Here is a 12,667-nt window from a genome sequence, read left to right on the forward strand (position 1 = left end):
GGTCATGGAAACCAAGGGACCTATTCACAATGCAGCCTAGACCAACTGGACAGTTTTCCTTTGTTCTGGATTCTTCCCAAAGCTGACAGCCTTTCAGGTCACTCAGTAAATAAGTGGGGTGAAAGACACCCAGATATGATGTATGCTCCTCAAAAATCTAAGACCACCAAGTACCATATTTCTACTATTCTAAGTCACCATCAACTGAAACGTGTCCCTTCGTTCATATTTCACTACGAAGATTTTTATTTTTTTTTTTTAATTTTTTTTTTCAACGTTTTTTATTTATTTTTGGGACAGAGAGAGACAAAGCATGAACGGGGCAGGGGCAGAGAGAGAGGGAGACACAGAATCGGAAACAGGCTCCAGGCTCCGAGCCATCAGCCCAGAGCCTGACGCGGGGCTCGAACTCACGGACCGCGAGATCGTGACCTGGCTGAAGTCGGACGCTTAACCGACTGCGCCACCCAGGCGCCCCACTACGAAGATTTTTAAAAGCACTATCAATTAGGGGCCCTTAGGTGGCTCAATTGGTTAAGCATCCAACTCTTAATTTCGGCTCAGGTCATGATCTCACAGTTCATGAGTTCAAGTCCCACATTAGGCTCTGCACTGGCAGTGCAGAACCTACTTGGGACTCTCTCTCTCTCTTTCTCTCTATTTCTCTCCCCCCCACCCTTCTCTCAGATAAAAATAAATAAAACTTTTTTTTAAGTTTTTTTTAAAAAGCACTATCAATTAAACCATAACATACCATTCATTGCAAGATGAATTCTCATGCCTGAGATGTTAAAATGTGAGGAAAAAACATTGTGAATGTACTAAATGCCACTGAATGGTTCACGTTGAAATGGTTAACTTATGTGAATTTTACTTTAATAAATTATTTTTTAATGTGAACCAATGAAATATGATACTCTTCCCATTTCATATGGTAGGAGGGTATAAGGTGAAGCAACATGTACTTGAGAGGGGACATTGTGACACTCACTAGAACACTGAACCTCCAGAAACACCCTTGCAATGTATTTTCATGGAGTTGGTTTTATTTCATTGAATCTAAGATGCTGTGATCCTGGCACATTCTTGATTTACCAGAAGGGGTCAACAGAAGCCTTTCACAGAACTATGTCACTACTTCTGTTGACAAGGATTATCAGGAGTCGCTCATTAACCTCAGCAGAGGAAGAGGAACTTCTGCTGGCGAGGGAGGTTCAAGGGGGTAGGATTTTGAATGTTTCACGTCATCCGAATGCTTTCTTTTCTGGTCAGTGCGCCAGCATTCACACAAGAGGCCTGGCAAAGCTGTCGATACACCTGACATTGTACTACGATAATTTCCAGCACCACGCTTTGGATTTGATTTTCCACTATACACAGTCCCATGGCTGTAAGAGGTAAATTATTTTTCTTAGACACAGAAAGTCAATGGTTTGGGACTTGTCTTGAGCCAAAATTGTAGGGTATTGAGCTCGACAATTCTGTCTTTACTCTGTCCAGAAAGAAACTCCTCTTCACTGTAGTTCCCAAAGCCCCCTGTTCTCATGCTTTTCTGTAGCAGAGACCATTTGATTCCCCAAAGCTTTGCCTTCAGTGCATCTTTCATTCAGGTGATAATCAATTGCAGGTGATAATCTATTAGTGGCAGGCCAAGGGCGGCCTTTGATATTAGCTGGGTTTTCACTGCCCAAAAATAAATACCAAATTCATGACTGTTCTGATATCAACATCTTTATCAGTTAAAAACCATAATTTCTGGTATGTTTTCTGGTAAGAACGAGTGGCTGAAATTAGTCCAAGAAGAATTAGAAGACCAAATAGACAATAACGATAGGAAAACTAAAAATATTGTTATTGAGCTACAATTTTAAAAGGTAGCAGGCTGAAAATTATAAACAGATGAGTTCTAGTTGACCATCAAGGAACAGATTATTTCTCATTTATTGAAGTTGACTTCAGAGCATATAAGAAATTGAAATGTTTCTCAATTCAAATTATGAAAGTAGCACAATATGAGAGTCTAAGAAAGAGAGGAATGCTTCAAAGAATACATAATTCTCACTTATTACACAAATTAAGGTAATAGGAAAAGGCTGAACATTCTGTCCACTAGTCAGTGCACATGTTGGGGCAGAGCTGGAGAGTGGGGCAGGCAAGCTATGCCCAGAGTGGGGAAAACCATGCCAGGCAAAGAACTTGTATCAAGAACGGGACTGAAATACACTCATGTGGGTGATTTAGCTCAAGAAGTCTCATGACTGGATATCATGGAGTCTGGTGAGACGGCTTCTCCCAAGAGCATGCCAAAAGATGCACAGATGGGCGCCTGGGTAGCTCAGTCAGTTAAGCATCGGACTCTTGATTTAAGCTCAGGTCATGATCTCACGAGATCAAGTCCGAGATCGGGCCTGCTGACAGTGCAGAGCCTGCTTGGGATTTCTCTCTCTCCCTCTCTCTGCCCCTCCCCCTGCTCACACACACACATACTTTCTCTCTCTCTCTCTCAAAAAAAACAAAAACAAAAACAAAAAAAAAACTTAAAAAAAAATTTTAATGTTTATTTTTGAGAGAGAGAGAGAGACAGAACATGAGCGAGGGAGGGGCAGAGAGAGAGAGGGAGACACAGAATCCCAAGCAGGCTCCAGGGGCTCTGAGCTGTCAGCACAGAGCCCGATGCGTGGCTCAAACCCACGAACCTGTGAGATCATGACCTGAATCGAAGTCAGTCGCTTAACCCACTGAGCCACCCAGGCGCCCCCCAAAAACTTTTTTTTTTTTTTTTAAGATGCCCAGATAGGGCACCTGGGTGGCTCAGTCGATCCAACTTCAGCTCAGGTCATGATCTCCTGGTTTGTGAGTTCAAGCCCCATATCGGGCTCACTGCTGTCAGTGCAGAGCCCACTTCAGATCCTCTGTCCCCCTCTCTCTGTGCCCCTCCCCTGCTTGTACTCTCTCAATAACAAATAAACATTTAAAAATAGGAGGCGCCTGGGTGGCTCAGTCGGTTAAGCCTCCGACTTCGGCTCAGGTCATGATCTCCCGGTCCGTGATTTCAAGCCCCGCATCGGGCTCTGTGCTGACAGCTCAGAGCCTGGAGCATGTTTCAAATTCTGTGTCTCCCTCTCTCTCTCATCCTCCCCTGTTCATGCTCTGTCTCTCTCTGTCTCAAAAATAAATAAAACGTTAAAAAAAATAAAAATAAAACAAAAAGATGCACAGATAATGGCTGAAATCCTGAGAGATACGGAGATTACAGATGTGAGGTGAAAATTACAAATCAGGTGTTGGAGTTTGCCTTATAATTTGTGACCACAATTCTAAATGATGCAAAAATTTATTGAAGCCATGCTAAGATAGCTATTGTTGATGCAGATAATGTGCAATTGGCAATTCAGTGTTGCTCTGACCAGTCTTTTACCTCTCCTCCCCCAGGAGAATTTTTATTAGATATTGCCAGGCAAAGAAATCAAACCTCTTTTCCATCGATCAAGCCATATTCAGGCCCCAGATTGCCATTTGATCAATATTGCTTGACTGCTCCAAACTACACACTTAAGCCTCTACCAAAAAAAGCAACTACTGGGGCGCCTGGGTGGCGCAGTCGGTTAAGCGTCCGACTTCAGCCAGGTCACGATCTCGCGGTCCGTGAGTTCGAGCCCCGCGTCAGGCTCTGGGCTAATGGCTCGGAGTCTGGAGCCTGTTTCCGATTCTGTGTCTCCCTCTCTCTCTGCCCCTCCCCCGTTCATGCTCTGTCTCTCTCTGTCCCAAAAATAAATAAAAAACGTTGAAAAAAAAAATTTAAAAAACAAAAAAAGCAACTACTTCTACAGGAAGAATAATAGCTCCATGGCTAAATGTTCGTTCAGTTGCTAGCAGCCCAAGTACTCCCACTATAGGCACACCAACCCCACAAATCATGTCTGTTTCAGCTAAGGTAGGGACTCCAATGTCCCTCATAAGGCAAGGGATTGCCATACAGATGCCCACTTCACAGTTCCCAGATGTGAAAGCCTCAATTCCTACAACGTCAGCAGATGTTGCTGATTAATCAGAATGTTCTGATTAATCCCGGGGTGGCTGGGTGGCTGAGTTGGTTAAGCCACAGACTCTTGATCTGGGCTCAGGTCATGATCTCACGAGATCAAGCCTGAGATCGGGCCTGCTGACAGTGCAGAGCCTGCTTGGGATTTCTCTCTCCCCCTCTCTCTGCCCCTACCCTGCTCGCACTCTCTCTCTCTCTCTCTCTCTGCAAATAAATAAGTAAACTTAAAGAAATTTTAAAAAAAGAATGATCGATTAATCCATGGCCACTAATATGTTGTTATCACAAGATACTGCCAATGAATCTTCAAAGGTATTAAATGAAATGTGAAGGTGACAATAATGATGATGATGATGCTGACCACTATGATCATTTATAATCCAGCCTTGGTGCGTGTAACACGTAATATGTATACTTGGTCTTGAACCAGCCTTGGTGTGTGTACCATGTAATATGTATACTTGGTCTTGAATCCATTGTACTGGCATTAAACACGCATGTTGATGTTTTCAAGTTGTTTTACAAAACTTAAATAGTAATTAGTGAGTAAATATAGTTACCATACTTCTCAACTGAGATGTTGGGTTTTCTTTATAGAATTAGTAATCATTTTTAATCAGTCTTTAAGTGTAAAAAATGAAATTGTCATTCATCCAAAAAAAAAGAAAGAAGGATAAGATTAAAAAAGAAAAAAAGAGAAGAAAGAAAAGATGGAAAGTCACCCGATACATTTCACTGACAAGCATATCCTGAAAACAAAGGTAGATGAGGACAAGAGAAAAAATATATACATGATTCCACGTATGAACAGTGAAGCAAAAATCCTAAATAAAATGTTAACAAATTAAATCCAGCAGTGTATTAAAAGAACAATTCATCAAGTCCAAAGAGGATTTATCCCAGCATTGCTAAGATTGTTCACTGTTAGAATATATATCAATTTAACTTATTATATTCATAATCAATAAGTTTAAATATGACTATCTTAATAAATTCAATACCCATTAATGATCTAAAAGAAAAAAACAATCTCCCAGAAACTAGGAAACTTAATGTCATACGTTGTTTGTTTTTGGTAAAACAATGATAAAAACTGACAGCAAATGCCACACCTAATGGTGAAACAATAGACACATTCCAATTGAAGTCAGAAGCAAGAAAAGAAGGACCTTTATCACCATTACTATTCAAAATGGTATCAGATGTTCTCTCCAATTCAAGAAGGGAAGGACAGCAATAGGAGGTATAAACATTAAAAAAGAAAGAGGCAAAGTGTCATTAGCTGCCGAGGATGCTATCACTTACATAGAAAAACCTAAAAAAATCAATTGACAAACTATTAGAACTAATAAGGGAATTTAGCAAGGTGACCACATACAAGATCAAAGTGGAAAAATCAATAGCTTTCCTATATACCGGCAATAACCAATTAGAAAATGTAATAGCAAATAAGGTTCCAGGCACAATAGCAACAAAAACTATTAACCACCTAAGAATAAACCTAAAAAAATAGAATTTACTTCAGGCCTTTAAAGATAGGAAATCCATCAATCTAATTGATAAAATTAAATTGAGAATTATACAATTATATTAGATAGAAGCTGAGAAAATTCAAGAACCACTTCTGGCAAAAACGCTAAGTAGAACAAGGCACACAGGGTATTTCCTAACTATGACAAAGAGTTAATCTATTTTTTTGGAGCACTGGGTGACTCAGTTGTTTAAGCAGCCAACTTTGGCTCAGGTCATGATCTCAGAGTCTGTGGGTTCTGTGCTGCCAGCTCAGAGCCTGGAGCCTGCTTCAGATTCTGTGTCTCCCTCTCTCTCTGCCCCTCCCCCACTCTCACTGTCTCTCTCTTTCTCTCTCAAAAATGAATAAACATTTTTTTTAATTTAAAAAAAAGAGTCTATTTTCCTCTTCCAAGAAACTAAGAGCAAACATCATATTAAATGGCTAAATATTAGCCATATTAAATGACTAAATGCACCACCATTAAAGTCAGGAACATGGAAAGCAGCGATCACTGTCACCGTCCCTCAATATTATTTTGTGTAAAAATGAAATAGTGGATTTGAAAATAGGAGTAACAACTTTATAGAGCAGATCTCATTCCAGAGTCTGCCAAAATATAGAGGGGAATGCCCCTCTATAAATAAGACTACTTTGATTTCATACTATACAAATAGGATAGAAGTTGAAATCGCACTCAGAGACAGACACTGATCAAAAGGGTCTTACTTTCTTTTTCCCTTATCAAAACAATTGCCAAACGCTATCCAGATATTATTTATACTGTTCCCATTCTCTGCTTGAAGGAAAGATTTTTAAATTATCCAAACAGTCCTAAGACCCACAGCTGGTTTTGGCAATGGGACGATGGGGCAATGGGACGATGGGGCAATGGGGTGATGGGGGCTGGTGGCTGAAAGGAGGGTCTAAAGTGCAGCCAAGCACCGAGGGCACAAACGCTGTCACACCAGTGGAAATTGGCACCTTCCACACCTCTGGCACCTTTCACTACTCTCCTCATGCTCGCAAGTGGCGACACTTTTGATATCCTATCTCAGCTCTTAATTTGTTTGAGATACTGAAGGCTATGCTTATTAAGAAAAAAGGAAACCATGGGCACCTGGGTGGCTCAGTTGGTTAAGCATCAGACTTCAGCTCAGGTCATGATCTCATGGTTCATGGGTTCGAGCCCTGCATCAGACTCTATGCTGACAGCTCAGAGCCTTGAGACTGCTTCAGATTCTCTGTCTCCCCCTGTCTCTGCCCCTCCCCTGCTCACACTCTGTCTCTCTCTCTCAAAAATAAACATTAAAAATAATTAAAAATAAATAAGTAAACATGAAAGAAAGAAAGAAAGAAAGAAAGAAAGAAACCAAATAAATAAACTTTTAAAAAGTGGGGGGTGGTACATGGGGGGCTCAGTCAGTTAAGCGTGGGACTTCAGCTTAGGTCATGATCTCATGGTTCATGGGTTCGAGCACCACATCAGGCTCTGCAGTGACAACATGGAGCCTGCTTGGTATTTTCTGTCTCCCTCTCTCTTTGCCCCTCCCCCACTGGAAACCCCACAAATATGGGTTCTAAACAAAGTTGGGGGGGTGAGGCTTTTAAGCAGGCAGTTTACTGAAGCTACATATTTGCTTTCCATCTCTAGGAAAGAGCAAACATAGGGGTTTTTTTTAGAGCAAAAGAGCAGAGTAAGTTGGAGGTGAGATGGTGTGTTAAGTCTCTGCCTCTCCCCTCATGAAAACGGTACTGTGGGTTAAGGTCTTTGAGAAGCATACTCTGAAACAGAGATCATATGATATCAGTTAGATCGTATTCTCAGTACCAACACCTGAGAAGGGAAAGGGGAAAAGCAGGTTTGGGCTTTTCTATTATTAACATTATTGTATTAGAGGGAGAAGTTGGGCTGTGATAAAATCTCAACCAGGCCTGAGTTGGCCCTAGGAGGTCCTCTGAAGGTGAGATGACCCTTCAGAGTTGTCTGTAGATGGAGTGAGACCGGGCCCTTATATTCCTATCCTAAGCAGTCATCAGATGTGGGCTATCCAGGGAAGGGGAATGACCTTGGGTGAAGCAAGAAGACTGAATTACTTGTAAGTAAAAGCAAATCGGGTTTGCATCAGTGTTTTTGACCAAAACACTTTATGCCAGAAGACAATAAAGTAACATACTTAAAATACTCAAGGAAATGTGGGCCAAGCATTTTATATCCAGCTAAAATGACCAGAAAGCATAAAGGCAATAGACAAACAGTTATGAACATCCAAAACCTTGGCAAATGAGATCATTCCTGAAGAATCTACTAGAAAATGAACTTCATACAACCGTGAAACAACTAGAAAAGCTTCAAAACAAGAATTGGAGGTAAATATGGAACATATTTAGTTGTAGAACTAATAGCAAACGTCAAGAGTAAGGGTGACAGAATAGCATGTACTTGTTACATGCTCTGACACTATAGATAAAGTGCAATATCAAAAATGGGGGAAAGAAAGGGAAAAATATAAATCTTTTTTTTTTTTTTAAGTAGGCTTCATGTTCAACAAAGAGCCTAATGCGGGGCTTAAACTCACAACCCTGAGATCAAGACCTGAGCTGACATCAAGAGTCGGACGTTTAACCGACTGAACCACTTGGGTGCCCCAAGAAAGGGAGAATACATGAAAAACAGGGTAAGCTCACCAATCATCTTACAGTTATTAAGAGGTAATAATAATATATTACTTTTAACCAGATGTCAGGGAAAGGGAGCAGAAGGTGAAGAAGTTGTAACTTGTTAATGTTAATAATGCTCAAAGTGGGGGACTGGTAGACTATTATCTTAAAAAGACGAAGGAAAATGGTATTTTGCAAAGGAATTATTATGAAGGTAATAATTAGAACAAAATTTAGAGCTCCCTAAATTCCAAAAGAAATATTTTTTGAAGCTCGAAAGAAAGAGAAAGAGAAGCAGATAACCATATAGTGAAATATTTTAAATTGAAAAAGAAAAAAAAAACATGTTAGGGGTGCCTGGGTAACTCAGTCAGTTGAGTGTCTGACTTTGGCTCGGGTCATGATGTCACGGTTTGTGGATTCGAGCTCCCTGTCAGGCTCTGTGCTGACAGCTCAGAGCCAGGAACCTGCTTCAGATTTTGTGTCTCCCTCTCTCTCCACCCCTCCCCTGCTCTCTCTCTCTCTCTCTCTCTCTCTCTCTCAAAAGTAAATAAACATTAAAAATTTTTTAATAAAAAAAGAAAAAACATGTTATTCTCTATCAATAATATAAATGAGGCAAACTCACATATTAAATAAAAGTTTTTTTGAATCATCAGAGCAAAGTCTAACCCTGTTACATAGAAGACACACACCTAAAACAAAGAACTGAAAAATGTTTACAAATAAAATGATGGACAGACAAATATATACTAGCAAAACATAAAACACAAAGAATACAAGAATCATGTCGTTGATATCTTATCTGTCAAGGCAGAATTCCAACCGAGAAGCATTAAAAAGAAAAAGGAAGGCTTTTTAATAACGTTAATGGCTCAATTAACCATGGAGATATACATCTGCTTCATAACACAGCAAACAACTTTCATAAAGTAAAAACTCCGGGAAATGCAGCAGCTGAACCAGAAACACAGAGACAAGAGAAGAGTTTCACACATTACTCTCAGTTGAAAACAAATCACATGGACAAAAAAATGAATACAGATTTAGGACACCTAATCCAGTGCTACGAAAATGTGGTTATAGGTGGAGCCAGTTCATGAACTGTGGTTACCAGATGCAGTGAGATAAGAAGCTTGCTCCAGAATATAAATCAATTCACCACTTCCTTCATGGGGAAAGTCTTGCTACCAAAGTAGGGGGATCAGGTGAACTGCTGTGTGCTTAGTGACACAGTAGATGCTACTTTGAGTTGCGCTGACCTCACAACATAATCAATACGGTAACTTTTTTTTCAAGTGTTTTTCTTTTAAGTTTATTTATTTATTTATTTTGAGAGAGAGAGAGAGAGAGAGTAGGAGAGAGAGAGAGAGAGGGAGAGAGAGAATCCTAACCTGGCTCTGCACTTTCAGCCAAGAGCCTGCGGCGGGGCTCGAACTCGGACTGGGAAATCATGACCTGAGCTGAAATCAAGAGTCAGACACTTAACTTACTGAGCCACCCAGGCGCCCCCAATGTGGTAACTCTTACAAATATATATCAAGTTCTGAATCCCGATGTTAGGGAATACACTTCGGTTTGAATTGCACATGGAATGGAATACGTCTATCTCAGGCCATAAAGAAAAAATGGAATAAAACGCAAACAACACACAGTGCTGTCTGACTGCAGTGCTAGCAACTGATAGTGATAATAAGCAAGTTTCTTCCACTTGGAAAAGTTTCTTTTAATGCACATACTTTTTCTTTTTAATTTTTTTTAATGTTTATTTTTGAAACAGAGACAGAGGGTGAGCGGGGGAGGGGCAGAGAGAGGGGGAGACACGGAATCCGAAGCAGGATCCAGGCCCCAAGCTGTCAGCACAGAGCCCAACGTGGGGCTCGAACTCACAAACTGTGAGATCATGACCTGAGCCAAAGTCAGACGCTTAAGCAACTGAGCCACCCAGGTGCCCCTTAATGTACATATTTTTAAGTGATCCCTGCAAAGAAGGGAAAATAAAAAACTCTAAATTTTTGAAAGTAATACTACTAATAATGAAATCATCACATCTGAAAAAATGATCCACAGTAAAAACCAGTGTCAGAGGAAATTTCATACCATTAGATACCTGTAGCAATGAAATGAAAGTAAGTAAGTGAAACATTGACATCACAGAGACAGAAAAAGTTCAAAGAAAACCAAAGGAAAGCACTAGGAAGGAATTAATAAGCTAAGGCTGAAAAATTAGTGAACCAAGAAAACAGAAACAGTAAAAGTAGCACTTAATAGGAAGGCTCATTATTTGAAAACACTAATAATGTAGACAACTATTAGATAGCTTTTTCTTTTTTTTTTTTTAACGTTTATTTATTTTTGAGACAGAGAGAGACAGAGCATGAATGGGGGAGGGTCAGAGAGAGCGGGAGACACAGAATCTGAAATAGGCTCCAAGCTCTGAGCTGTCAGCACAGAGCCCGACGTGGGGCTCGAACTCACGGATCGTGAGATCATGACCTAAGCCAAAGTCTGACGCTTAACCAACGGAGCCACCCAGGTGCCCCTAGATAGCTTTTTCTTTAAGAGAGAAGGTACAAATATACAAGTTAAATGATAAGGGATACGTGACCATTAAAACATAGCCTACTAATTTGTATAATTTTATGCAAATAAATATGAAAATCTCAATGAAATAGATAACTTTCTAGGCAAATGTAATTTACCAAAATTGACCTCAGTAGAGACATAAAGTCTCAACAGACAGAATTATACAGAAATACAAATTTGTAAAACAGAAACCCAACAAAAAAGTATCAGGCCAAGATGGCTTCACAGAGAATTCATACTAAACCTTTAAAGAAAAGATCATCTGAATGTTACCTCCACAATCCTAGAGCATAGAAGATGAAGAAATAACTTCTAATTTCTTTTTGTGAAAAAAGTATAATATGGATAGTAAATGAATAAAAAGGCAAAGCATTAGCAAACATAACTCAATAGCACGTTAAATAAATACATAACCACGTGGGATTTATTTCTGGAATACAAAGATCATTTAATATGAGGAAATCTGTCAACATAATGTAACAAATGTATACATGTAAGCAGAAAATGAACTAATAACCTCCATAGATCCTGAAAAGGCATTTGACAAATTCAAAGCCCATACATGTTAAAGACTCAATGAAACAGAAATTGAGGGATACTTCCATTATACGTCTTGACCCCAAATTTAGCATCAATATTAGTGGGCAAACACTAGAGGCTTTCCTGTTTGTGATATAATAAAAAATAAACTTGGTTTTTGTCCTAGGTTTCTGTCACAGAGCTTCAAAAACCCTAGAAATTTCCTGAGTTGATAGCAATGTCTTATTATTCATAACAAGTCCCTTGACACTTGAGTTTATAAACTCAATACTTTAGAAACTCAATCCTTGAGTTTGTGCTAATAAAATGATTCATAGCAATGATTCATGGGAGGGGTTTGATAGCCTCAGGACAGGGGCTAGGGCCAGAGGAGCCAACCATGTGATTAGAGGGTTGGAAATCTCAGCAACCCACCCCCCCCAACCCATACCAACTTTGGGGAAAGGGAGAGGGGCTCCGGATTGAGTCCAATCATGCAGACAATGATTTAATAATCCTGAACCACAAGGCCAAGGGAGATTCCCGTTAGTAAAAACCTTGATAGGCTTGCAGGGTAGCAGGCTTAGATTCTGTAAGGAGAGGGCATGGAAACTCTGTGGCCCAGCCCCTTCCCCTCAAGACCTTGCCCTATGTACTCTACACTTGGCTGTTCATTTGTATCCTTTATAATAAAATGGTAAGTGTGAATATAGCATTTTCTTGAGCTCTGTGAGTGATTCTAGTGAATTACCAACCTGAGGCGGTTGTAAGAAGCCCCAGCAAGGCAGATGTAGCCAGCAAAACAAAAGTGCAAGAAGCTTTGGAACCCCACCCAGAACTTTCAACCAGCATCTGATGTGGAGTCAGTCTTGTGGGACTGAGAACATTAACCTGTGGAGTTTTCACTAACTGTGGGTAGTTATTGTCAGAACCTAAATTGAATTGTAAGACACTCAGTCAATATCAGATAATCAGCGTTAGAACTCAAGGCAAAAATCAGAAATAAGACAAGGATGACCACTAATTTAATACAAGAAAAAACAATTAGAAGCATAAGAATTGCTTTGTTTTGTTCTGTTTTGTTTTAGAGAGAGAGAGTGCAAAGGGGGAGAGAGGGGCAGAAGGAGAGAGAGAGAGGATCCCAAGCAGGCTCTGCACTGTCAGCCCAGAGTCGACATGGGGCTCAATCCCACAACCCTGGGGTCATGACCTAAATAGAAATTAAGAGTCAGAAGCTTAACCGACTAAGCCACTCAGGTGCCCCAAGAGGCATAAGAATTTAAAAAGAAGAGATAAAATTACATACATGTGCAGACGATATGTTTCTAAGAAACTTGTAATGAGTGAAA

General features: G+C 40.1%; 1 pseudogene; it reads left to right on the plus strand.

The window, feature by feature from the left end:
• The first annotated feature begins 2,267 nt into the window (after nucleotides 1–2,267).
• LOC131504846 (transcription initiation factor TFIID subunit 9-like) lies at nucleotides 2,268–4,421 on the plus strand (annotated as a pseudogene).
• Nucleotides 4,422–12,667: the final 8,246 nt, after the last annotated feature.

The sequence above is a fragment of the Neofelis nebulosa genome, chromosome 2 (assembly GCF_028018385.1).
Source record: "Neofelis nebulosa isolate mNeoNeb1 chromosome 2, mNeoNeb1.pri, whole genome shotgun sequence".
NCBI lineage: Eukaryota > Metazoa > Chordata > Mammalia > Carnivora > Felidae > Neofelis > Neofelis nebulosa.